Raw genomic sequence first — 26629 nt, 5'->3', positions numbered from 1 at the left:
GGAGGTGAGCTGACACAACATAAATCAGGCCCCCTCCCCAAAGTCAGTGAATTGGGGGGCCCTTTCTCCCGCCTCGGACTGCGGAATGGGATGCTGACCCCCACTGCTGTGGGATTTGAATAGCCGAGGGGGCGAACTGACATAGCGGGCGACCAGCGCCGCACACCGCCCGGCCTTGGGAGACAAATCACCGCTCACTCTGCATAATACCGGATGGGCCTGGGCCCCACCGTAAGGGCCCAGTGACTACAATTGTCTGCATATCAAGGGTGGGCCTGTATTGCATTTGTTTGAGGTCCTGCACTCTTCCCCTTCACTGAACCCCTCAACACTTGCATTACTGGCAACATAACGGGTGACAAGAACCTGCCCTCATACTGGACTGCTCATGGCTCCGGCTCTCCTCCGTGGCGGGGTTTCCTGGCAGTAGACCGCCAGATACCCGGGCACCTAAGCGTGAGGCCCTGGGGTAGGAAGAGTCTCTGCCCCCCCCACACCTGTGAAGCCACCTGGAAATAATTGCCTCGCCTCAGCATGGACTCAAGTGAGTCAAGCGGGAATCGGCGGAGTACCTCGGTATTCGCACCTCATGTTGAACCTTCCCCGAGATGGAGGCTTGTGGAACCCCTACTGCATGGCAGACCCTCGAGGCGGCCAGAGATCAGCAGGCCCAACTGATAAAACAACTCCGGTGTCTGGACTTCAGAGCCTACCAGGCCAAGATGCATGCTCAGGGCGATAAATCGGGTCGGCTAATGGCTTTGCACTGGCCGCCCCGATAACCAGGATTGGTCAATCCTGGCTCGCTTGGCCACTAGCCAACCAGACATCCACACCACAGTCACAGCTCATTACAAATGACTGTATCATTTCCCTTTCCTCGACCAAGAAGTTCATATATGAACTGCACCAACGCAGGCATCCTTGCGCCATACTTACAAAGATATGGTGCTGTTCAGCTCTCTCTCTGCGCTGGTGCTCCTGTGATGGTCTAGTGCCAACGCAGGCATCCTTGCATCATACTTACAAAGATATGGTGCTGTTCTGCTCTCTCTGCGCTGGTGCTCTTGTGATGGTCTAGTGCCAACGTAGGCATCCTTGCGCCATACTTACAAAGATATGGTGCTGTTCAGCTCTCTCTCTGCGCTGGTGCTCCTGTGATGGCCTAGTGCCAACACAGGCAGCCTTGCGTCATACTTACAAAGATATGGTGCTGTTCAGCTCTCTCTCTGCGCTGGTGCTCTTGTGATGGCCTAGTGCCAACGCAGGCATCCTTGCGCCATACTTACAAAGATATGGTGCTGGTCAGCTCTCTCTCTGCGCTGGTGCTCTTGTGATGGCCTAGTGCCAACACAGGCAGCCTTGCATCATACTTACAAAGATATGGTGCTGTTCAGCTCTCTCTCTGCGCTGGTTCTCTTGTGATGGCCTAGTGCCAACGCAGGCTTCCTTGCATCATACTTACAAAGATATGGTGCTGTTCAGCTCTCTCTGCGCTGGTTCTCTTGTGATGGCATAGTGCCAACGCAGGCAGACTTGCGCCATACTTACAAAGATATGGTGCTGTTCAGCTCTCTCTCTGCGCTGGTGCTCCTGTGATGGCCTAGTGCCAACGCAGGCATCCTTGCGCCATACTTACAAAGATATGGTGCTGTTCAGCTCTCTCTCTGCGCTGGTGCTCTTGTGATGGCCTAGTGCCAACGCAGGCATCCTTGCGCCATACTTACAAAGATATGGTGCTGTTCAGCTCTCTCTCTGCGCTGGTGCTCTTGTGATGGCCTAGTGCCAACACAGGCATCCTTGCGTCATACTTACAAAGATATGGTGCTGTTCAGCTCTCTCTCTGCGCTGGTGCTCCTGTGATGGCCTAGTGCCAACGCAGGCATCCTTGCGCCATACTTACAAAGATATGGTGCTGTTCAGCTCTCTCTCTGCGCTGGTGCACTTGTGATGGCCTAGTGCCAACGCAGGCATCCTTGCGCCATACTTACAAAGATATGGTGCTGTTCAGCTCTCTCTCTGCGCTGGTTCTGTTGTGATGGCCTAGTGCCAACACAGGCAGATTTGCGCCATACTTACAAAGATATGGCGCTGTTCAGTGGTCTCTCTGCGCTGGTGCTCCTGTGATGGCCTAGTGCCAACGCAGGCATCCTTGCATCATACTTACAAAGATATGGTGCTGTTCAGCTCTCTCTTTGCGCTGGTGCTCTTGTGATGGCCTAGTGCCAACACAGGCAGCCTTGCGCCATACTTACAAAGATATGGTGCTGTTCAGCTCTCTCTCTGCGCTGGTGCTCTTGTGATGGTCTAGTGCCAACACAGGCATCCTTGCGCCATATTTACAAAGATATGGTGCTGTTCAGCTCTCTCTGCGCTGGTGCTCTTGTGATGGTCTAGTGCCAACGTAGGCATCCTTGCGCCATACTTACAAAGATATGGTGCTGTTCAGCTCTCTCTCTGCGCTGGTGCTCTTGTGATGGTCTAGTGCCAACACAGGCAGCCTTGCATCATACTTACAAAGATATGGTGCTGTTCAGCTCTCTCTCTGCGCTGGTGCTCTTGTGATGGCCTAGTGCCAACGCAGGCATCCTTGCGCCATACTTACAAAGATATGGTGCTGGTCAGCTCTCTCTCTCTCTGCGCTGGTTCTATTGTGATGGCCTAGTGCCAAAGCAGGCATCCTTGCGCCATACTTACAAAGATATGGTGCTGTTCAGCTCTCTCTCTGCGCTGGTGCTCTTGTGATGGCCTAGTGCCAACACAGGCAGCCTTGTGCCATACTTACAAAGATATGGTGCTGTTCAGCTCTCTCTCTGCGCTGGTGCACTTGTGATGGCCTAGTGCCAACGCAGGCATCCTTGCATCATACTTACAAAGATATGGTGCTGTTCAGCTCTCTCTCTCTCTGCGCTGGTGCTCTTGTGATGGTCTAGTGCCAACGCAGGCATCCTTGCGTCATACTTACAAAGATATGGTGCTGTTCAGCTCTCTCTCTGCGCTGGTGCTCCTGTGATGGCCTAGTGCCAACGCAGGCATCCTTGCGCCATACTTACAAAGATATGGTGCTGTTCAGCTCTCTCTCTGCGCTGGTGCTCTTGTGATGGTCTAGTGCCAACACAGGCAGCCTTGCATCATACTTACAAAGATATGGTGCTGTTCAGCTCTCTCTCTGCGCTGGTGCTCCTGTGATGGCCTAGTGCCAACGCAGGCATCCTTGCGCCATACTTACAAAGATATGGTGCTGTTCAGCTCTCTCTCTGCGCTGGTGCTCTTGTGATGGTCTAGTGCCAACACAGGCAGCCTTGCATCATACTTACAAAGATATGGTGCTGTTCAGCTCTCTCTCTGCGCTGGTTCTGTTGTGATGGCCTAGTGCCAACACAGGCAGACTTGCGCCATACTTACAAAGATATGGCGCTGTTCAGTGGTCTCTCTGCGCTGGTGCTCCTGTGATGGCCTAGTGCCAACGCAGGCATCCTTGCATCATACTTACAAAGATATGGTGCTGTTCAGCTCTCTCTCTGCGCTGGTGCTCTTGTGATGGCCTAGTGCCAACACAGGCAGCCTTGCGCCATACTTACAAAGATATGGTGCTGTTCAGCTCTCTCTCTGCGCTGGTGCTCTTGTGATGGTCTAGTGCCAACACAGGCATCCTTGCGCCATACTTACAAAGATATGGTGCTGTTCAGCTCTCTCTCTGCGCTGGTGCTCTTGTGATGGTCTAGTGCCAACACAGGCAGCCTTGCATCATACTTACAAAGATATGGTGCTGTTCAGCTCTCTCTCTGCGCTGGTGCTCTTGTGATGGCCTAGTGCCAACGCAGGCATCCTTGCGCCATACTTACAAAGATATGGTGCTGTTCAGCTCTCTCTCTCTCTGCGCTGGTTCTATTGTGATGGCCTAGTGCCAACGCAGGCATCCTTGCGCCATACTTACAAAGATATGGTGCTGGTCAGCTCTCTCTCTGCGCTGGTGCTCTTGTGATGGCCTAGTGCCAACACAGGCAGCCTTATGCCATACTTACAAAGATATGGTGCTGTTCAGCTCTCTCTCTGCGCTGGTTCTCTTGTGATGGCCTAGTGCCAACGCAGGCATCCTTGCGCCATACTTACAAAGATATGGTGCTGTTCAGCTCTCTCTCTCTCTGCGCTGGTTCTATTGTGATGGCCTAGTGCCAACGCAGGCATCCTTGCGCCATACTTACAAAGATATGGTGCTGGTCAGCTCTCTCTCTGCGCTGGTGCTCTTGTGATGGCCTAGTGCCAACACAGGCAGCCTTGTGCCATACTTACAAGGATATGGTGCTGTTCAGCTCTCTCTCTGCGCTGGTTCTCTTGTGATGGCCTAGTGCCAACGCAGGCATCCTTGCGCCATACTTACAAAGATATGGTGCTGTTCAGCTCTCTCTCTGCGCTGGTGCACTTGTGATGGCCTAGTGCCAACGCAGGCATCCTTGCATCATACTTACAAAGATATGGTGCTGTTCAGCTCTCTCTCTCTCTGCGCTGGTGCTCCTGTGATGGCCTAGTGCCAACGCAGGCATCCTTGCGCCATACTTACAAAGATATGGTGCTGTTCAGCTCTCTCTCTGCGCTGGTGCACTTGTGATGGCCTAGTGCCAACGCAGGCATCCTTGCATCATACTTACAAAGATATGGTGCTGTTCAGCTCTCTCTCTCTCTGCGCTGGTGCTCTTGTGATGGTCTAGTGCCAACGCAGGCATCCTTGCGTCATACTTACAAAGATATGGTGCTGTTCAGCTCTCTCTCTGCGCTGGTGCTCCTGTGATGGCCTAGTGCCAACACAGGCATCCTTGCGCCATACTTACAAAGATATGGTGCTGTTCAGCTCTCTCTCTGCGCTGGTGCTCTTGTGATGGCCTAGTGCCAACGCAGGCATCCTTGCGCCATACTTACAAAGATATGGTGCTGTTCAGCTCTCTCTCTGCGCTGGTGCTCTTGTGATGGTCTAGTGCCAACACAGGCATCCTTGCGCCATACTTACAAAGATATGGTGCTGTTCAGCTCTCTCTCTGCGCTGGTGCTCCTGTGATGGCCTAGTGCCAACGCAGGCATCCTTGCGTCATACTTACAAAGATATGGTGCTGTTCAGCTCTCTGTCTGCGCTGGTGCTCTTGTGATGGTCTAGTGCCAACACAGGCATCCTTGCGCCAAACTTACAAAGATATGGTGCTGTTCAGCTCTCTCTCTGCACTGGTGCTCCTGTGATGGCCTAGTGCCAACGTAGGCATCCTTGCATCATACTTACAAAGATATGGTGCTGGTCAGCTCTCTCTCTGCGCTGGTGCTCTTGTGATGGCCTAGTGCCAACGCAGGCATCCTTGCGTCATACTTACAAAGATATGGTGCTGGTCAGCTCTCTCTCTGCGCTGGTGCTCTTGTGATGGCCTAGTGCCAACGCAGGCATCCTTGCGTCATACTTACAAAGATATGGTGCTGTTCAGCTCTCTCTCTGCGCTGGTGCTCCTGTGACAGCCGAGTACCAACACAGGCATCCTTGCATCATACTTACAAAGATATGGTGCTGTTCAGCTCTCTCTCTGCGCTGGTACTCTTGTGATGGCTTAGTGCCAACACAGGCAGCCTTGTGCCATACTTACAAAGATATGGTGCTGTTCAGCTCTCTCTGCGCTGGTGCTCTTGTGATGGCCTAGTGCCAACGCAGGCAGCCTTGCGCCATACTTACAAAGATATGGTGCTGTTCAGCTCTCTCTCTGCGCTGGTGCACTTGTGGCGGCCTAGTGCCAACACAGGCAGCCTTGCGCCATACTTACAAAGATATGGCACTGTTCAGCTCTCTCTCTGCGCTGGTGCACTTGTGGCGGCCTGGCAGCAATGCAGTCACCCCTTGCACCATATTGGAAGTGCACCAAAACTATCCTGAGAGGCGTATTCCTCTTTGTACGAGTGCAGAGACACCCGTACTAGAACAACCAAACGATAACGTAATACACGTGCCAGAGCCACGATTTGGAGAACAAACTGATGCATAACACCCATTAACAACACACTTTCCTCTAGACTTGAAGCTGCATGCAACACATTGGGACACCACCAATAATAATATTGCTTATTATATGACTAACTTCAATACTTACCACTAACATTAGAAACTACCCTGGGGCTCCAGTGAGTAGCATGCTACCCACTCACAAAGGGCTTCAGCGCCTCGTTGGCGGTAGTAACTGTTATCAATCTACAATACAATATCAACTGGGTGCTGAGTGACCATACTGAAAATGTGTTTAGACGTTGCAACTTATAGTTCTAACTTAGGAGTCAATGTGCTTAAAGTATTGTTATTGAAGCAATCAAAACACTGCAAGAAATCATTTTTGCCCTGATGAAGCAATGTGTTTAGATTGGAAAACATGTGTTGGCACAAAGTGGCACAAAATGTTTGCTGTAGAATAATGAATTCATGAGCTTCTCTGTTAATCTTTGAAAGAACAGGATTTAGCATTGGATGAAGATTGGAAGTATAAACTTTGTATTCCATTCATTTTGAAGAAGTCATTTTGGATTATAAAATAAAAGAGCTATATTGGAATAATCATGGCTCCTCTTTCTGTTGCTTTGTCAGCTACTCACTCATTCATTCATTCACCATCTACCTTCTTACTTATTTATCCAACCTAAGAAGTGATTCACCTAACAATATATTCTTCTGCCGTCTCACCCGTCCAGACAAGAACCCTGTGGAAGTGGGCACAATGCTCCTGGTGCGCTCTCCATATGTTGCCACACTGGGCCAGAGGTGGCAGTGACAGCTGGGCAACATTCCAAGTGAGCTGAAGAGGATGGGGCAGAGCACTGCACAAGAGGGCAGGTTGGTGATTTGCACAGATGTTGCACAACCTTAATTCTTTTGCTGTTTTGTCATGTGATTTCGCCCGACACCCAGCAACCTTATGATTGTTTAACAAGTTCATTGTCATCCAATAAGAACACTCAACAATACTCGAAGGCAAGAGGGTCTGGCTCAGCTGCCCTCTAAGCTGTAACATGTATGTGTGTGTGTGTCCGTAGGAAAGTAGGAAAGCTGGCACAGCTCCTGAATGTGTTTAACTGCTCTGTGTGTGTAGGGGACCCACCTGTGCACTGCTTCTGCCAGTGCTGGGTGTGTTACTGAAGCTCGATAAAATCTTATTTAAATGAACCTAAATGACTGGCATTGGAAATGCTTACTATGTACTGTTTTTCTTTAACCTGTTGTATTATTTATGCTTGCATCTGTTGCTCGGATATGAATTTACCTTAAATAAATGAAAAGACAAGAGGCATTTGGAAAAACAGGATACGGTTGGTTTAATTAAACTCTGCGGCTGGAAGAGCATGGCCAGAGTGCGTCTGCTCAGAATCTCTCGATGTGCAAGGGTTTTTGACCATCAATTTATGCAGATCATGAGGTACAATTAAACAGTTTTCTACATTCCATAAAAACATCTTTGGTTGTAAATCATCAAACACAGACATGTGATAAAGACACAGATGACTCTCAACCTCGGGAGAGCTAGTGTGGCACAGTGTGCATGTGTTCCGATATCTGGCATATGAAGCGCGTAATCAGTACATGTGCTGGGCCTGTCGTGTTCTGATTGGTTGAGTGTGCCTATCTACATGTGGTATCTAACTTTGTGGAATTTCTGGGGAATGCGAGCCTTTGGCCAAACGGGTTTTATTGGAGCCAATTATCTCAGATTTGTTTGTTGTGCTACTATCTGTGGAACCCATCAGGGTTTTCCCTGGGTGCGAGTTTTTCTTAACTCCTAAATATAATATTGCAGCCACTGGAATAGTTCTTTTCGACATTATCTTCATCACTCATACGGTTGTCATTTTGTACATTGATATCATTTGTACTGGCATTACCAAGATTATGCTTGCTCTGGTCTGAATGTACATTGACAGTGGTCCTTCCAGTAACAACAATATGATCGTACAAGCATGGACTGTTACATACATTGGTATTACTCTTGCTGATGTTGGCACTGCTGTACGGGCACAAGTTACAGTATACATTGACATTGCCTTGACGGGCATTGTGAGGGTACAAGCGGTGGCATACATTCACATTGCATTTACTGATATTGTCATTGTCGGGCCTGCACATATCATGACATTCATTGCCATTGTGTCCACGCATTCCAACATATCTGTCTGCGAACTCCTTCTGTCTCATTATTTTCTTCCTATTATTATAGTCGCTATACTCCTACATTTTCTCTCACCATGCTATCCCAACGTTGATCTCCTGTAGTCTCTTTCACCCCTCTATCGCCTACAAGTTGGGTTTCTGCTATTGTGGCGTTTTACAAAAAATAAATAACATCAATTTTGGATTATTGCAGTCTGTATCTTCCTGCTGCCTTCCCCGCTCCAATCCTTTTTAAGTCTTTCCTAAGGCAGTGTATGCGCTGTCTATTGTCATGACCTTTTTTTTTACAGGAGGCTTAGACTAGAGGCCGCCCACTGCTTCGCTCTCATAGGCATCTTATTGGTCAGCTGTCGTAGGCTTACTTCCTCTGTTTAATGCTCCCCTCGAGCAGGGATGCATTAATTCTGTCTTTCCACTTCTCAGTTTTAGGGTGCCATTTTTAGGTCTTGTCTGACCCAGCGCATGCGCTGGGTCAGGCGAGACTTTTTGGGAGGGCTCAAAAAATGCTTCCATGGCCAGCCTAGAGCTACAGTGCATGTGCACGGGTGCGCGCTTAGGAGCAGAGGCTGGCAAACCTCGTCATGCTCATTAAGCGCCCGCGATCACTTTCACTTTTACCTGCGATCACTTTCGCGGCGCCCCTTTGATGTTCTCGTTCAAAGAACATCAAACATCAAAGAACATGTTGTTGTGTTAATGCTTTGCTGCGCCCGTTTGACTTACAATGTGCTTTCTCTTTCCACAAACTCGATGTTTGTGTTCCTTTATTTTGAGATGCTTTTAGTATTACTGTTTTGTGACTTAAAGAGCATTAAGGAAATGTTACTGTGAAACTGGACAACGTTCACAGTGTTTATTTCTGATCGCAGCTGCTGCTTCTTGTCCGTTGCACCATCCAGGGAGTCCTTTCGTTGGAGCTTTCATGAGGACATGAGGCGGAAGCTGGAAACTTTTGGCACATTCTCATTAAAAGCACAGCATGTTGGCGACTGGTTAATCGATTAGACCTATGTAGCGCTTTAGATCTCAAAGTGCTATGGGGGGTGCAGCAGTTACAACTCATGAAATATGGGGTGCAACTCACAAGGAGGGGGCAGGTTTGAGTGCACATTGGCTGCAATCCAACTCTTAAGATGATGGGCTGTGTGTACCCATTATCAGCACTCAGTCTTCGCTAAGTGATCTTGTTTGTTTTGTTGTTGTGTTAATGCTTTGCTGCGCCCGTTTGACTTACAACGTGCATTCTCTTTTCACAAACTCGATGTTTGTGTTCCTTTATTTTGAGATGCTTTTAGTATTACTGTCACACACACAACCACAACCACCACACACAACCACAACCACACACACACACATACACACAACCCCCCCACACACACACAACCACACACACAACCCCACACACAAACACACACACAACCACATGCACAACCACACACACACAACCACACCCAACCACACACACCACACACACAACCACACACACCACACACACAACCACAAACACCACCCACACAACCACACACACCCAACCACACCAACCACACACACCCAACCACACCCACCACACACAACCACACACACAACCATAACCACACACACAACCACACACACAACCACACACACAACCACACCCACCACCACACACACAACCACACACACACACCACACCCACACACAACTACACACACACAACCACACACACATCCACACATACAACCACACCCACAACCACAACCACACGCACAACCACACAGCCACACACACAACCACAACCATACACACAACCATACACACAAACACACACAACCACACACACAACCACACACCCACAACCACACCCACACACAACCACACACACACACAACCACAACCATACACTCAAACACAGACACACAACCACACACAACCGCACACATACAACCACATACACAACCACACGCACAACCACACACACACAACCACACACACAACCACACACAACCACATATTCACACACACACAACCGCACCCACACCCACAACCGCAACCACACACACACAACCACACACACAACCACAGACACCTCCGCTGTTTGCTCTTCTGCAACTTGTAAGGATGGTGAATTTTAATTTCCTTCAAATAGGAAACAAAGGTTGATGGAATATTTAATGTTTCATTGTTTTTACAGCAATTGCCTTTGGGGATTCTTATTCTACCTGCTCCTATCAAGAATCCAGGGAGCTGCTCTATTGTGCTTTCTTTTAAGGACTGGCTGGCATTTCTAGCTCAGTAGGCTGAGCCGAGATCTGTGTGGATTCCAATGCTGTCAGGGTGGACTCCAACGTTCATTCTTCCTTGGACTATGAAAGAAGTATGATTATTCAATCACAATTCCATTTGTGATGTGCCTTATTTGAATAGACCATGGTGTTTATTATTTTGTAATATTTATGCTTCTAATAGTCCACTGCAGTAACTGCGTGGCTACAGTGCAGGCTACAAATCAGGATATTGCTTGTTCTCTCCCTGTGCAGATAGTGGTCTAATGCGCCTGTTGTATCGATCTTTGTGTACTGCAACCAGTGTGACATGTTTTAGAATCCCCATACGGAGGAATCAGCATTTTTATGTTTGACTCCCTCTAGTGACGACTTGGTGCATAAAATGCATTCTGAAAACCGAAACGCAGATATAGGCATTTTGCTATTCAATGTACGGTAGAAAATAAATATTATTTTTGAAAATGCCAAACTAAACGTTTTCGCCCAGGAAATAAAGACGCAGGAGAATTCCAGTATTCACTGACGTACACCTCCTGCTTGCTTCACTCGTTTCAAGGAATGGCAGACCAAAAACAGGGATGCTGGAGTATATGAGAGAACATTGAATGGCAAGGCTCAAGAAGTAGTTCCCAGACTGGTGTGCATCTGTTCGCGGCGCCCCAGGCTAGTTCTGACGGCGCACCGAGGTGCCGCGGCGCACAGATTGGGAACCGCTGGGCTATGCCAATGCTTGTTTTAGGTCTCACCTGACCCAGCGCATGCGCTGGTCTGGCGAGACGTTTTGTGAGGGCTTCCATGGCCAGCCTAGAGCTACAGTGCATGTGCACGCTTAGGAGCAGAGGCTGGCAAACCTCGTCATGCTCATTAGGCGCCCACGATCACTTTCGCGGTGCCCCTTTGATGTTCTCGTTCAAAGAACATCAAACATCAAAGAACATGTTGTTGTGTTAATGCTTTGCTGCGCCCGTTTGACTTACAATGTGCTTTCTCTTTCCACAAACTCGATGTTTGTGTTCCTTTATTTTGAGATGCTTTTAGTATTACTGTTTTGTGACTTAAAGAACATTAAGGAAATGTTACTGTAAAACTGGACAACGTTCACAGTGTTTATTTCTGATCGCAGCAGCTGCTTCATGTCCGTTGCACCATTCAGGGAGTCCTTTTGTTGGCGCTTTCATGAGGACATGATGAGGAAGTTGGAAACTTTTGGCACATTCTCTTTAAAAGCACAGCATGTTGGCGACTGGTTAATCGATTAGACCTATGTAGTGCTTTAAATCTCAAAGCGCTATGGTGGGTGCAGCAGTTACAACTCATGAAATATGAGGTGCAACTCACAAGGAGGGGGCATGTTTGAGTGCACATTGGCTGCAATCGAACTCTTAAGATGATGGGCTGTGTGTATCCATTATCAGCACTCAGTCTTCGCTAAGTGATCTTGTTTGTCTTGTTGTTGTGTTAATGCTTTGCTGCGCCCGTTTGACTTACAACGTGCTTTCTCTTTCCACAAACTCGATGTTTGTGTTCCTTTATTTTGAGATGCTTTTAGTATTACTGTCACACACACAACCACACCCACACAACCACACACACAACCACGCACATACACACAACCACACACATACACACAACCACACAACCCCACACACACAACCACACACACAACCACACACAACCACACACACAAGCACACACACACACAACCGCACACACAACCACAATCATACACACAATCACACACAACCACACACACACACACACAACCGCACCCACACAACCACAACCACACACACAACCACAACCATACACACAACCACAACCATACACACAACCACACACACAACCACACACAACCGCACACACAACACACACAACCACACACAGACACACAACCACACCCAACATCCACACACCCACAACCGCACCCGCACCCACAACCGCACACACACAACCACACACACACACAACCACACACACACACAACCATACACACACACAACCACACACACACAACCACACCCACACCAAGCATTGGCATAGCCAATAGGTCTTGCCTTTGGGACCTTATAAGTGTTTAGCCACGCAACAGTTGATGTGGTTGCACCAAGGATATTGTGCTGCATAACTAAATACTTAGAAGGTCCCAAAAGCGAGACCTATTGGCTATGCCAATGCTTGTTTTCTTTTTGTTTAGGCACTCAGAGGGTGTCTGTGTTATTCAGCTGTCTTCCTCATGTATTTCTGCCCCCTCTTTGTTCCTCTTTCTCACCCTCCCTTAGTTGCCATTTCTGTTTCCTCAGTGCCCACCTTACCTTGCTGTTCTTGCTTCCCCACCAACCTATTCAGTGGCGTAACAAAACCTTAGGGGGGCCCCAATCCTTAATTGCCTTGCTGCTTCTGAATGTTTTATTTGTTTGCAGCTGGCCACCCCAAGGGGATCTCCTTTGAGGTGAACAGTGTGGGGGCACCCCCGAACTGTGAGGGACTCCATTACACCCCTGACCCTATTGTCCAATTTCTCCTTTGTCAGCTTGCTTCCCTTTCCCGTCCTGCACATCCTCAATTCATAGTTTGCTTACCCATACACTCCCACCCACCCTACATCGTCAGCTTGCTGTCCCCTCCTGCCCACCCTCTGTTCTGAGCTTGCCTCCACATCCCCTCCCGCCGACCTTCCATTCTCAGCTTGCTTCCTCATCCCATCCTGGCCACTGACCCATGTCAGCCTGCTACCCCATACCCTCCCGCCCACCCTCCATTGCCAGCATGCTTTCCCATCCCATCCCACCCACCCACACTCTTGTACAACTTGCTACTCCATCCTCTCCCGCCCATTCTCCATTGTCAGCTTGCTTCCCCATCCGATTCTGCCCACCCTCCATTGTCAGTTTGGTACCCCATCCCCTTCTGCTCACTTTCCATTGCCAGCTTGCTTCCCCATCCCATCCACCCCCACTCCGTTCACAGCTTGCTACCCCATCCCCTCCCGCCTACCCTCCATTCTCAGCTTGCTACTCCATCCCTTCCAGCCCACTGACCCTTGTCAGCTTGCTACCCCGTTCCCTCCCACCCACCCTTCATTGACAGCTTGATACCCCATCCCCTCCCACCCACCCTTCATTGTCAGCTTGCTACCCCATCCCCTCCCGCCTAGCCTCCATTCTCAGCTTGCTACTCCATCCCTTCCCGCCCACTGACCCTTGTCAGCTTGATACCCCATTCCCTCCCACCCACCCTTCATTGACAGCTTGATACCCCATCCCCTCCCACCCACCCTTCATTGTCAGCTTGCTACCCCATCCCCTCCCGCCTAGCCTCCATTCTCAGCTTGCTACTCCATCCCTTCCCGCCCACTGACCCTTGTCAGCTTGATACCCCATGCCCTCCCACCCACCCTCCATTGCCAGCATGCTCTTCCAGCCTGAGCTCCCAGCTGCCATGCAGCTGTCTAGCATGGCTAAAATTCATTAGCAAGGCAATAGCTCTCTTAGAGACGACCTGCTGGCCTGCCAAAGCTTCTTGCTATTAAAGCCGCAGGCGTCTATGTGTTCGTTCTCAGTCTGCAGTCTCTTGCTGTTGTCGCTTGGCGCCTGCCATCCCACCTTTCTTTTTTCAGTCCATCTCCGGCTGCAGCTGTCTCTGTCCCCGATGTTATTCCTGCAGTCTATCTCTGGACGCTATCTGGTCTCCCTGCGGTCTCTTGTTAAATATTTCAGACTGTATCGTACCATGATCTGTCCGTCCTTCACTCTCTGCTTCCAACAGTCTCTCCTTTTGTATTATTTCAGCCTAAAGTCTCCTGTAGTTTGACCCTGCACCATATCTGTGGCTGTCTCTTTTGCGAATATTGTTGTCTGTATCCTTATGCGGACACTGTGTTCCCTTTAGTTTTTATTTTTGCAGCCTGTATAACCTTTCGGTCTCTCCCTGCTTGCTATTATTTCAGTCTGTCTCTTCATGCAATCTTTGCCCCTCCTTCGGTCTCTTTTTCTCTAATTGCAGTCTGTCTCTTTAATCAGTGTGTGTCTCCCCATTCAGGTTTTTATTATTGCACTTTGACTATTTATGCCCTATGCGTGTCCCCCTGTAGTCTCTTGATATGACTACAGCATGTCTCCCCTCTTCAGTCTAATTTATTATTGCAGTCTGTCTCTTTCTGTAGTGTGTCTCTGTTATTACTGAAGTCTGTATAATGCCTCCTTTAATCTCTTCACATGATTGCAGCTTGTCTCTTTATGTAGTCTCTCTCCTCTTTCTGTTATTTATTATTGCAGTCTGTCTCTTTCTGTCTCTTTTTTGTCGCAGTCTGTATAATTTTCCCTTTAGTTTCTTGATATGATTGCAGCTTGTCTCCTTATGTAGTCTCTCTCCTCTTTCAATCTAATTTATTATTGCAGTCTGTCTCCTTCTGTAGTCGTTGTCTCCATCTATCTCTTTTATTTTTGCAGTCTCTATGACTCCTTCAGTTTCTTCATGATTGCCGCTTGTCCCTTTATGTGGCGTATCTTCTCCGCCAGTCTACTTTATAATTGAAGACTGTCTCTTTCTGTAGTCTCTCTCCTCCTCCAGTCTCTTTAATTACTGCAGTTTATCTCTTTGTGAGGCCTCTGTCTCCGACTTCCCACTTTTGACACTACAGCAGTCTACCTATCCTGAATCTATTAGCCTTTTTAGGTCAAGCCTAGACAGCGCTTGTGCTGTCTCTCCGAGTCCTGCTGTAAATACACTGAGGGCTAACATCCCACCCACTACTTTTCATATGTTTATGTCAGTGTGCTTTAAAAATCCGTGCTTCTTAGTGGTTAATCTTTCCTCTTTGTCCCACCTTTTCATCAATTGATTACTCCAAAGGAGCAGCGCCCTAGTACTTTTACTCTTCCACTTGTCCCATTTTAGCAATTGTAAAAGGGACTGCTTTTTCCCTTGTTCAAGAGCACTGCACATGAGCGCTCAATTTTTCCAGTGCTTTAGTACCACGGCACCCGATTTCATGTGTCACCATCACGGCCACATCATTATATAATGCGATCTAGACCCAAAGATATTCAAGCGTTTTTTGTGAGCGCACAGGGAGATTAAATGATTTTCTCAGAATATTGAGCCATCACTGAGACTCAAACCCATATCATTATTTAGTGCAATCTCGACCCGAAGGTATTCAGGCACTTAACATGAGCGCACAGGGAGATTATATGATTCGCCCGGAATGTTGAGCTGACCCCGAGGCTTGAACTTCAAAATCTGGTTCCTTCAAATCCAAAGTTGGCACCTCTGGCTGTTACGCCACATCCTCTCAATTATTACCTTGGGAGACAGTCATTATAAGGTCAGGCAGATTATATGGGCAACATACTATATTGCTAATTTAAGTGACTGAACATCAAAACACACATATTTCATTAGAAAATACTTCTGTAAATATTAAGTGAGGTTTCAATTACGATAACGCGCAAGAATGTAAATATCCTTGAATGGCATGGACGGTTACGTCATCAGAAGGGTAATCACTTGTCCTTTGTCTGTTTCAGTATGCATATCACGTGATGGAATTAGCAGTCATGACTTTCTTTTGTTTCAATGTTTGTGTTGCTGTGCGCTGTCTGTCACCATAGTGGCCACATCATTATTTAGCGCGATCTCGACCCAAAGGTATTTGAGCGCTTTACATGAGTGCACGGGAGATTGAATGATTTGGAAGAGGAAGAGATGTGGTGCAGCGGCCAGGGCGGCTGACTCCGGAACAAGGGCGACCGGTTAGCCCAGCACCTTGTGACTCTGAGCGAATGCTCTCTTAATCTTCCGGACGACCTCCAGCACCGGGACACCTCGCCTGAGTTAGCTGTGCGCTTTACAAATGCTGGTATTATTATTATTATATAGCGCAATTTCGACTTGGTTTTCATGCACTTTACATGAACGCACGGGGAGATTAAATGATTTGTCCAGATTTTTTAGCTGAAGCCAAGACTCGAACCTACATAATTATATAGCGGGATCTCGACCCGAAAGTATTCAAGCGTTTTATATGAGCGCATGGGGAGAGTAAATGATTTGCCCAGAATGTTGAGCCGATGCGGTGCATTTTCACTTGCATTTGTGTAATTATCAACCGTTAAAAACTCGTAGTGTTCAGACTCCATATATACAACCATGTGTACTTCTTAAATGGTGGCCCCTGCCACAATAACCTGGTGTGGCAAAAAAACACCGTCAAAACTGGCAGGTCTCCATTGGCATCCAAAAGGTGAGACCTATGGGCTATGCCAATGCTTGTTTTATGTGGCTTCTGCCTGCCCCTTCCCTCTCTTTATGCCATTGTATGTGTCTTTATATGTCCTGTTTTCCATTCAGTCACTTTTACTAGTGTAATAAGTCTCTTCATGCAGTCTCTGGCTCCCCCTTGAGTCAATTGATATTGCTGCAGGCTGACGCCCAGCATTGAAGTTTCTCTTCACGCGGCCTCTGTCGCCCTCTTCAGTCTCGTAATATTACTGCGGTCCGTCTTGTGTTGCGGTAGGTCAGTCTTAACCTAAACTCATTCAAGAACCCCTGATCCTTGCTCAGATGTTGCAGTTTATTTATATGCTCCTAATAATTGTCCCGCACGCAATTGAGACAGAGCAAAATGGATATATATTTATGATGTGCCACCCGACCTGAGAAGCTGGTTAATGGGGTACCCGTAAACATGAATTACTTGTTTACGAGTCTCTTATGTCCGCAGGCAAAATACTAATTAATAAAAAAATGCTAGGAAATACAATGAGAGAGGATTGAGGGATTCCAGCTGGTTTGTACAGGGAAGAAAACAATTAAATAAGGGATATACGGAGAGAGGTACACCTAGGAAAGAAAACAATGCGCATGAGAGGAACGATTTGAAAGAAAAGTATGGATGAGAGAAAAAAGATGGGTAGATAAAGAAAAATTGAGCCATAGGAGAAAGAAAGTGACAGGAAGGAAGAAAACGTAAAATTAAAGATGGAAGATAGGTGAAAGGAAGGATAAAAAAGTAACAGTATGACTGGATGGAAGTGTGAAAGGACCGACTGTGGAGAGTGTGAATGGATGGAAGGACGGAAGAATGGACAGATGGAGAAGAGATAATGGATGAGTGGTGTAAAGGGAACATGAACATATTGATGGGAAGATGAGTGAAAGTGATGGATGGATGATGGATGGGTGGATAGATGTGGATGTATGGATGGATGGATGGATGATTGGTGGATGGACGGACATATGAATGGATTGGTGAATGAATGGATGGATAGATAGATGGATGGATGGATGGATGGATGGATGGATGGATGGATGGATGGGTGGAGCAGTGCATGTGTCGATAAATGGTGAAGGGATGGACAGAAGGATGGATACATTAATATATGGAAGGCTAACTGGTGGATAGATGAAAGGAGGGTGAAAGGAGCTCTTCTAAGGAGGGTGGCATTTGCTTGCTTCACTCGCTCAGTCTAATTAAAGTTATCTTTCAAGTGGGGAGCATTTTAATGTTCTGGCTACTCCCTTGAGTATCATAGCGAACCGACAGTCACTCTCTTCCATTGATACAGCGACGCTGACAGGTTTGTCTTCCAGGTGACCCAAGTACCAGATGGTAGATCCTCACTTGCTAACCATTGTTAGTGTTGGTTAACTGGCCACCAGCCACCAGCCAGACTTTGGCTGCGAGTGCTCTGCCTACTTTGGAGTAGCCACACCTGTCTCTATTTGGCATCCTGTGGCCCGCTGCTGCAAACAATCCCCCCCACTGTCTCTCTAAGGGATGGGAGGGGTATGGGGGTAGGTTAGGTGTGGGGGGTGTAGCGTGCAGGGGTGGCTCCTCGCGGGAGTGCTGCGGGGAGGGGCAGGGTGGGGGGTAGTAAACTACGGCTTAAGGGCAAGGCTGAACGGAGTTCAGTTAATAAATAAAATGAGTTTCATTGCGCACGCTGCAATGCATCGCAGCGCACAATGAAATTTGTTTTATTTATGTATTTGTTAACTGAACTCCGTTCGGCCTTAAGCAGGAGTTTACTACCCCCCACCCAGCTCCTCCCCTGCCCCGCCCCAACATCCCACCGCACTCCCACGAGGAGCCGCGACTGGTAGCGTGACTCCGGTCATCCCAAGCCTGAGCATTACATTACCATCATTACTGCAAAGTCTTATCTTTTCAATTCGGCGCGAGTCGGGGTTGCCAGCAGATACTGGGGCAGATGTACAAGCCCCTGGCTACATCCATAAACAAAACTCACCAGTAATTAATCCGACCTTTCGATCGGCCCTCGTCTTTCTTATTTCCTCCAAAGTGTATGGAATTCAAGCTACTCCGTGTGAAATATTGTGAACACACACATGGGACACAGCTGCCCCCCAGGGGCTCCTAGTGACCCCGCCTCAGGCTTCTGCTGTAAACTAAAGAACAAATTAGATGGTGCCAATTTACAAGCCCCTTGCACCGCCGTTGTGTCCCGTTGTGTGACGCACCGGCGGTGCAACTTGCTGATTGATATTTACAAGCACACGTAAAGCTACCCTTCGTGACTTTACCTGTGCTTGTAAATGTTGCCCCTTTTCACGCAACACTTTGCGTGTTAGGGGCGTGACATGGGTGTTGCTGTGGGTGTTCCCACACAATACCCATGTACACTGATGCATGTCCAGATTTGCAATGAATCGTAAATCTGGAAATGCATCAGAATGGTACGCATCCCTAGGGGTGGCGTAGCGAGGTGCAACGTGGAGAAATGTTTTCATTTTTACTTGGTTTTTGCTCTTTCAATGCGTGCTGCATTCTACAGCACACATTGAAAGAGGAATTCACCTCAAATGACCGTTTCTGTACAGGAAGGTGCCCCTTCCTGCTCAAAAACTATGTCCCCATGATGCAGGCTTCCTTGCACCATGGTGCAAGGGTGCCTGCGTCGACGCATGGCAGCAATTTGAGTGCCAGCGCACGGGGAAGCACAAAGATGCGACATATTGTTGTAAATATGTCGCATCCCTGTGCTTCGAAACTAATGCAGCGCGGCACAGCAAAATGACTTGTAGCACTGCGTTAGTTTCTTGTAAATCTGCCCCAATATTTGTAGAATTCTTAACACTTCCCTCTCCCATCTAAGGGATGGGGCCAGAGAGTGAGAAACATATGTTCGAGGCATATGAGCTGTAGATCATATGCGTTAGCATAGATCGCCATCTGGTGTTGGGCTCGGATGTTTGCCCTTTGTTTTTCTTCGAAGAAGTGTTTGTAGTCATGCGGTAGGTGACTCCACCTTACGGTGATAGTGCGCATGGGCATCGACTCCATCCCCAGATTGTTTTCACCATAAAGGGTGATGATGGAGTTAGTAAGAATAGAAAGAGATGTCCATGTGTGTTGTATCTAAGTAAGATAATACTGCAGCAGATAAAGGTACCCGGGGAGGCGGGTGGGTGCATATGAATCTACAGCTCTACATGCCAAGAACAGATGCATACTGGGTAAGCAGCATTTTCCGTTCGAGGCATATGAGCTGTAGATTATATGCGTTAGCATAGACTATATAGCAGTTATCTTCCCAGCGGTGGTTGACCTGTATCTGTTGCAGTAGTTTTTAAAAGTGTTCTTAAGACAGCCTGGCCCACCCTAGCTTGTTGTTTTGCATGCACATCTACACAGTAGTGTTTTGTGAATGTGTGAGTTGTAGACCAAGTTGCAGCCTTACAGATGTCATCTAAGGGTATACATGCCAAGAACAGATGCATACTGGGTAAGTAGCATTTTCCTTATTCTACCAGTTATGAAACAAAAAACATCCATGGCCACTCAGACCAGCCCATTTATAACCTATCTCACTCCTGCTCTATTTATCGAAGCTGTTAGGAGAAGGTGCGATTTTGGTCACTAGGACGACATCCAGCGAGATTTTTCTAATGTGGTCAGTCGCAAGGGTTCGTGGTCAGAAGGCCGCCGCTTGAGTAGAAAGTCTAATGAAGCGACAGCAAAATCAACTTGAGGGTGCAGTTTGTGCTGATTTTTCAATATGGAACGCGCTACCGGTGCTAAATCACAGCACGAGTGAGGTGCCGATTTCCATCCATTGGCAGAACTCCGCAGAATCTCACAGAGGTTTTATGTAACTTCTGCCCACCCCTTATATTTATTTGTCCTTCTGGCCCCTTCCCTTTGTCCAGAGTTTGCAAGTTGCACATAAAATGCACCGATGTTAAATATCCTAAAGGGATCCCATAAAAGTAATGTCACGGTTATGCGTATTACCATTTTCTTTTTTATTAATTTCCTCTGAAGTGGGGGAGGAGCCTAGCGCGCATCCAAGATGGTCGCGTGAGCACAGGGCTCCCCGGACCCTCTCTGCTCCTCGGAATCTATCCTGAGAATATCCTGAAGTGGCTTATGGAATCTGGGAGATAAAGACCAGCTGAGCATATATCTCTTTTCAAAACTCAAATCGGACCTGGGAATCCTGAGTTGTCGTCGTCGGAACTTTTGGGACCCACCCGACGGAGGTGACCGGGGTGAAGGTGACCCGAGGGGCCGGGCTGCAATTGAACAACAGCGGCTTCAGCGCGGTGCCAGCTGCCGATCCATCACTTTCGGTTTCGGTTTTGCACTTCAGGAGACCGGCAGGGGGGTGCGCTCGGGGTGGCGAGGTGCTTCCTGGGCCTCTGCATGAGGTTTCCTTTCAACTGCCACTAGAGTGCCTATCGCCTCGGACCCCCTATATTGACATTTTGTGGTCTTCTTGCTGGTGCCCTTACACCTCTTGATTGGAGGTCCCCTTGAGTGACCGTGTTCACATGGGGGGTAAAGGGGGTCCCGAGGGCCGCAAGACCAAGGCTTCCCTCCGCGGGGGACCAGTCCAGAGCAATAACATGGACCGCTACACCCAGGGCAGGGGGCCCTCTGGCGCTGCTGGCCTCCCCTCGGATACTGCGGAGGGAGGCGCGACCGTCTCTACGGAACTATCCCTACAGGACATTATGGGCGCCATTGATGGCATTAGGGAAACCATCGCGACGCAATATGAGGCCCTGGCCCGTAAGATTGACACTGTCGCGATTGATGTCACCCTGATCCGGGCCGACCTCTCCAAAACTAACGAGAGGGTCCAGGCTCTCGACACGCGGACCTCCACCCTCGGTGCGGAGGTGTCGGATCTGCGGGCCGCGCTTGGAGACATCAGGGTGGTTAACTATCATATGGCCCGGCGGCTTGAGGACTTCGAGGGTCGGGCCCGACGCAACAACATTCGCGTCATAGGTGTACCGGAGTCCTCCGACGGCCGCCCGGTTGACCTCGTGGTCGAGGAACTTATCCTGAAACAGTTGTCCCCGGCTGGCCTAAGTAAGTTCTTTGCCGTGGAGCGGGCCCATCGAGTTCCGGGCGGTCGGCCACGGCCGGGGGCCCCCCCGAGGCCTATCGTGGCCAAACTGTTCTACTACAGGGACCGCGACGCTATTCTGCAGGCCTCACGGGCCCACGGCCCGGTTCGTTATGAGAACTCGACCATCAATTTTTATCCGGACTTCACGCAACTGGTCCAGAAACAACGGATGGGATTCCAGGGGGTGAAGCGTCGTCTCCGCGAGCTGGGCCTAAAATATTCGATGCTCTACCCTGCAAAACTCCGAGTGGAACATGGGGATCGGACAGCCTTTTTTGACTCTCCTGTGGCTGCAAGTGACTGGCTGGACTCTCTGCCGGACGGAGGTGGCCGTCCCGGACCCTCCGCGGGCACCGCGGGTGACGGGTCCCCTTTAGAATGACTTTTGGTCCTTGATTTTGCCGTTTTGCACTGTACAGTTGGGTCTTATTTCATTTGCATATTGTGTTTTACCAGGACCAGTGAGGGGGGCGGGCGGGGACGGGTCCCTTACCTCCTCTGGGGTCTTTTCGTAGAATGGGGTTAGAGGGGCGACAGGCACACTGCAAGTTGGGGGGGTTTTTTGGCCCGCAGGGGTGCAGGGTGGGGGGAGTTTGTCCTGGGGTGGGGTTGGGGGGGAGGAGGGGTTGTTTTGTTGTGTGTTTTTTGTTCACAGGGCGAGGTACTGATTTTTGTCCACATTTGGGAACTGTGCTGCAGGCTGGGGGACCCTTGATCTATTGGGGGGGATGGGGGGGGACGGGTTGAGGCTTATGTCATGGAACGTCAATGGGTTGGGGGACCGTATCAAGCGGGGTGTAGTACTGCAATATTTGCGTCGTTTGACTCCTGACGTGGTGTTTCTCCAGGAGACGCATCTGGTTGGCAATGTTTGTCATGCAATGAACAGGGGGGGATACCGCCTCGTGGCCCATTCTTTCTCCTAGGGCGCTATGTGTGCTTGATTGGGAGGTGGGAGGGGCAGCCCCTTGCCCTGGTTTCAGTTTACGTCCCCCCGGGCCTCCAGAACTCCACCTTCACTGACTTGGGTCGAATGCTGCTTGACCTTCCGGACAGCCTCCTGCTCATGGGCGGGGACTTTAATTCTGTGGTTTCGGGGGAACTGGATCGTCACCCACCAAGGACCCTCCCCGCTGCCCAGGCATGGCTGGGTGGGATGCTGGATACCTTCGGCCTGGTGGATAGTTGGAGATTAATGCATCCGACCCAATGTCAATTCACCTTTCACTCGGGGGCGCATGGGAGTCTCTCTAGGTTAGACTACTTCCTGATGCCCGCGGCGCAGACTGGTCGGATTCGAGAGGTCAGGCACCTGGCGCGGGGTATCTCCGACCATTCTCCGCTGTGGCTTCTTTTTGACACCGGGCCGCGGTCTGCAGGGCGGATCGCTCCCATTAACCCATGGTACCTGCGAGACCCTACGACTCGTGACAGCCTGGTTAAGGCTATGGACCAATACTTCCTGGATAACGAGGGGTCGGTGTCGTCTGCAATGTCCCTGTGGGAAGCCTTTAAAACCGTGATCCGCGGACACGCCCTTTCCCAGATAGTGGTGGCTAAGAGGGTCAAGAGTGAGGCAGTGGTGAGGCTGGAGACTGACATCTTGGGGCTGGAGTCGGCCTTGGAGGCGAATGTCACTCCGGGCGGGCTCCATGCCCTCAGCCTGAAACAGTTTGAATATAGGTCCCTGGTCACTGACGCGGCCAAAACTATGTATAGGGAGCAGCAGGGTCGACTGTACGATGCCGGGGACAAGGCGGGAAAGTTGATCGCGTGGCTGGACAGGAAGGAGAGAGTGAATCGTGTGGTCCCGGAGTTGCGTGCTGCGGATGGTGTGTGTGTGACGGAGCCTGACGAGATTGTGGAATGTTTTGCCGACCACCTCCGGGCTGTGTACTCCCCAGTGACTGACAGGGATGAGGACGACTCTCGCCTTCTTCTGAGGGATATCGCCTTGCCCGGCCTGTCCGTCGAGGACCGTGAGCGGCTGGACGCCCCCTTGTCGGCGGATGAAATAGCGACCGCGATCCGCTCCCTTCGCTCGGGCAAGGCTATGGGTCCCAACGGTCTTCCCATTGAGCTATATAAATTGCGCCCTGACAAGCTTGCGCCCTTCCTCAGTCGCATGTTCCGTGAGTCTCTGGCGGCGGGTTCCCTCCCGGCCGACCAGCGTTTGGCCACGATAGTCGTTATCCCCAAGGAGGGCAAGCCGCGAGACCGCTGTACTTCTTACCGGCCTATTTCACTGCTAAATGCGGAGCCTAAGATCTTGGCGAAAGTCCTTGCCACTCGTCTGTTGAGCGTCGTGTGCGATCTTATTCATCCGGACCAATGCGGATTCATCCCGCATCGTAACACCGCTCTTAACTTGCGGCGTCTTCACGGTGCCCTTGCCAGGGCGGAGCTCCTCTCCGAACCGGCCGTGCTGGTTTCTCTGGACGCCACGATGGCTTTTGACACCATCGAGTGGCCATTCCTCTGGGCTGTCTTGGCTAAATTTGGCTTTGGGGAAGGATTTATTGGCTGGGTGAAGCTTCTTTACACGGGACCCATGGCTCAGGTGGTGGTGAATGGGCGGGTCTCGCGGCCCTTTGCCCTCGGCAGGGGCACGAGGCAGGGATGCCCGTTGTCCCCTTTGCTCTTTGCTCTCGCCCTGGAGCCACTCGCGGCTTGGCTCCGCTGGGAGCCCTCGCTTAGAGGGATCCGGTGGGCCCCGGGCTTTGAAGATCGGGTTTCCCTGTATGCGGACGATATTCTCCTATATCTCACCTCACCGCGGCAGTCGCTCAACGTCCTCTTTGACGTTCTGACTTCCTTTGGGAATAATTCGGGTCTCACGATCAACTGGTCTAAATCCTGCGTCTATCCGATCTCCGGTGGTCCTCCTCTCCTGCCGCCTCGGCTTCCGATCCAGGTATCTCTGAGCGGCTTTAAGTACCTGGGGATATACGTTTCGCTGGACCCGGTGGCTCGCTATGAGCAGAATCTCCTGCGTCCGCTTCGGCGATTGCGGGAGGACACGGCCCGGTGGTGCAGGCTGCCCCTGTCCCCGCTGGGTCGGGCCGCGCTGTTCAAAATGATGTCCCTTCCCAGGTTCCTCTATGCACTCCAGAATTCCTTCGACGTCATCCCAGTGGCCTACTTTCGGGAGGTAGAGAGCCTGCAGAGGAGACTGGTGTGGGACGGGCGGGCGCGTATTGCTCTGGCTAAGCTTACTCTACCCTGGTACGACGGGGGCATCGCGCTTCCCGACATTCGCAGGTATTATTGGGCCGCGCAGCTTTCGGCCATCAACCATGCCACGTATGCGCCCGGCCTGAATCCGGCGTATGAGATGGACAAGTTCCTGCTTCCCGGCGGGGACTATAACAGGGCGCTTTACTCCCGCTCGGCTGGCCGGACCCTTACGGGTCCTACTAAGATTGCGGTGAGGACTTGGAGGGCTGGCACTGCGGCCACGGGCTGGAGTGAGCGACTGACATGTGCTACTCCTTTGTTTGCCTCCGATCGCCTGGGGAGCCTCTGGACTACGAAGGGGTTTGACCAGTGGGACACGATTGGTATCAGCAAGGTGGGAGACCTGTGGCATAAGGGCGCGGTTAAGACTTTCGCGGCTCTTCAGGCCGAATATGAGCTTACGGACAGGGAGTTCTTCCGCTATGCCCAGGTTCGACACGCCCTGCTCTCGGTCTTTGGAGAGGGGACCAAGATCCCGGTTTCCTCGCCCCTCGAGGACCGCATACTTGACGGACATGTCCCTGACAGTACTATTTCTTTAATTTATAAGAAACTGATTAATCATCGGGCTGACCTCTTGGTGCGCCTTCGGGAGGCATGGACGGGGGATGGGGTGGAATTGGACGACGAGGACTGGCAGTCTGCACTGTCGTCCCCCAAGGAGGTCGCCATTCCAGCCCGTCTCCGGTTGGTACAGCTTAAGATTCTTCACCGGGTGTATGTGACGGGTCCTCGCTTGGTCTCGATGGGGTATTCCGATGATGGGCTCTGTAAGCGGGGTTGTGGGCTCAGCGCCACCTTTCTCCATATCCTGTGGGAGTGCCGCGAGGTGGCGGACTACTGGCGCCGGGTACATACGGTTATGGGACAGGTCACTGGGGTTGTGCTGCTGCCGGAGGTGCGTCGCTGTGTCCTGAATGTGTGGGAGCCCAATGATTATAGCGCGGCTCAGACTCGGTGGGCGGCCCTGGGGAACATGATTGCCAAGAGAGATATAGCGCAGCTTTGGGGTGCCCAGCGGCCGCCCACCGTGTCAGTATGGAAGGAGAATATGGACTGGTGTATGTTCAGGGAGAAGACTGTGTATGTTGCCCGTGGTAAGCCGGGGGCATGGGGCAGAATCTGGGGGCAATGGAATGCATATCGCGGGGGTATCTGTACGCCCCCCCTGGTGGACACCGATATCGCCATGTCCCCCTGACCCTTGACGGTTCCGGGCACCTTTTGGAATGACTACATATGGACGTTAATTTCCCTTGGCCCCCCCCCCGTCCCCAGCCTCCCGGTACTCCTTCCTTTCGCGTGCTGCTTAATGGTCTGAACTGGAGTTCCCCGGAGGAAGCCTGACCTGCACTGTTTGTCTTTATGCCTCGCCTTTTGTTTTTCTTTTAGTTTTTTGTGTTTGCTGGATTTAAGTCTCCTGTTCCTTTAGAACTATCCGGAGTCACTACGGGGCCGAACCCCGGGAACCGACTGCAGCTTTGATAAATGTATATTTCATTCTGTCCTTAGCGGCCGGCCCTGGTGGTTGTAGGCCTGTGCTTGTAATCGAATTATTGTTCAAT

At 50.1% G+C, this 26629-nt stretch overlaps 1 long non-coding RNA gene across 1 annotated transcript in view; it reads left to right on the top strand.

The window, feature by feature from the left end:
• The window catches only part of LOC146813703 (uncharacterized), a 70312-nt gene that overhangs the window by 1660 nt on the left and 42023 nt on the right, over positions 1-26629 (top strand). Inside the window, exon 2 of the long non-coding RNA XR_014962429.1 lies at positions 6709-6850. This is a non-coding gene — a long non-coding RNA (uncharacterized LOC146813703). The remainder of the gene's footprint in view (positions 1-6708; positions 6851-26629) is intronic.

This window comes from Triturus cristatus, chromosome 6 (genome assembly GCF_964204655.1).
Source record: "Triturus cristatus chromosome 6, aTriCri1.1, whole genome shotgun sequence".
Lineage (NCBI taxonomy): Eukaryota > Metazoa > Chordata > Amphibia > Caudata > Salamandridae > Triturus > Triturus cristatus.
The sequence above is the reverse complement of the archived record's forward strand: the minus strand, read 5'-3'. Positions and strand labels throughout refer to the sequence as shown.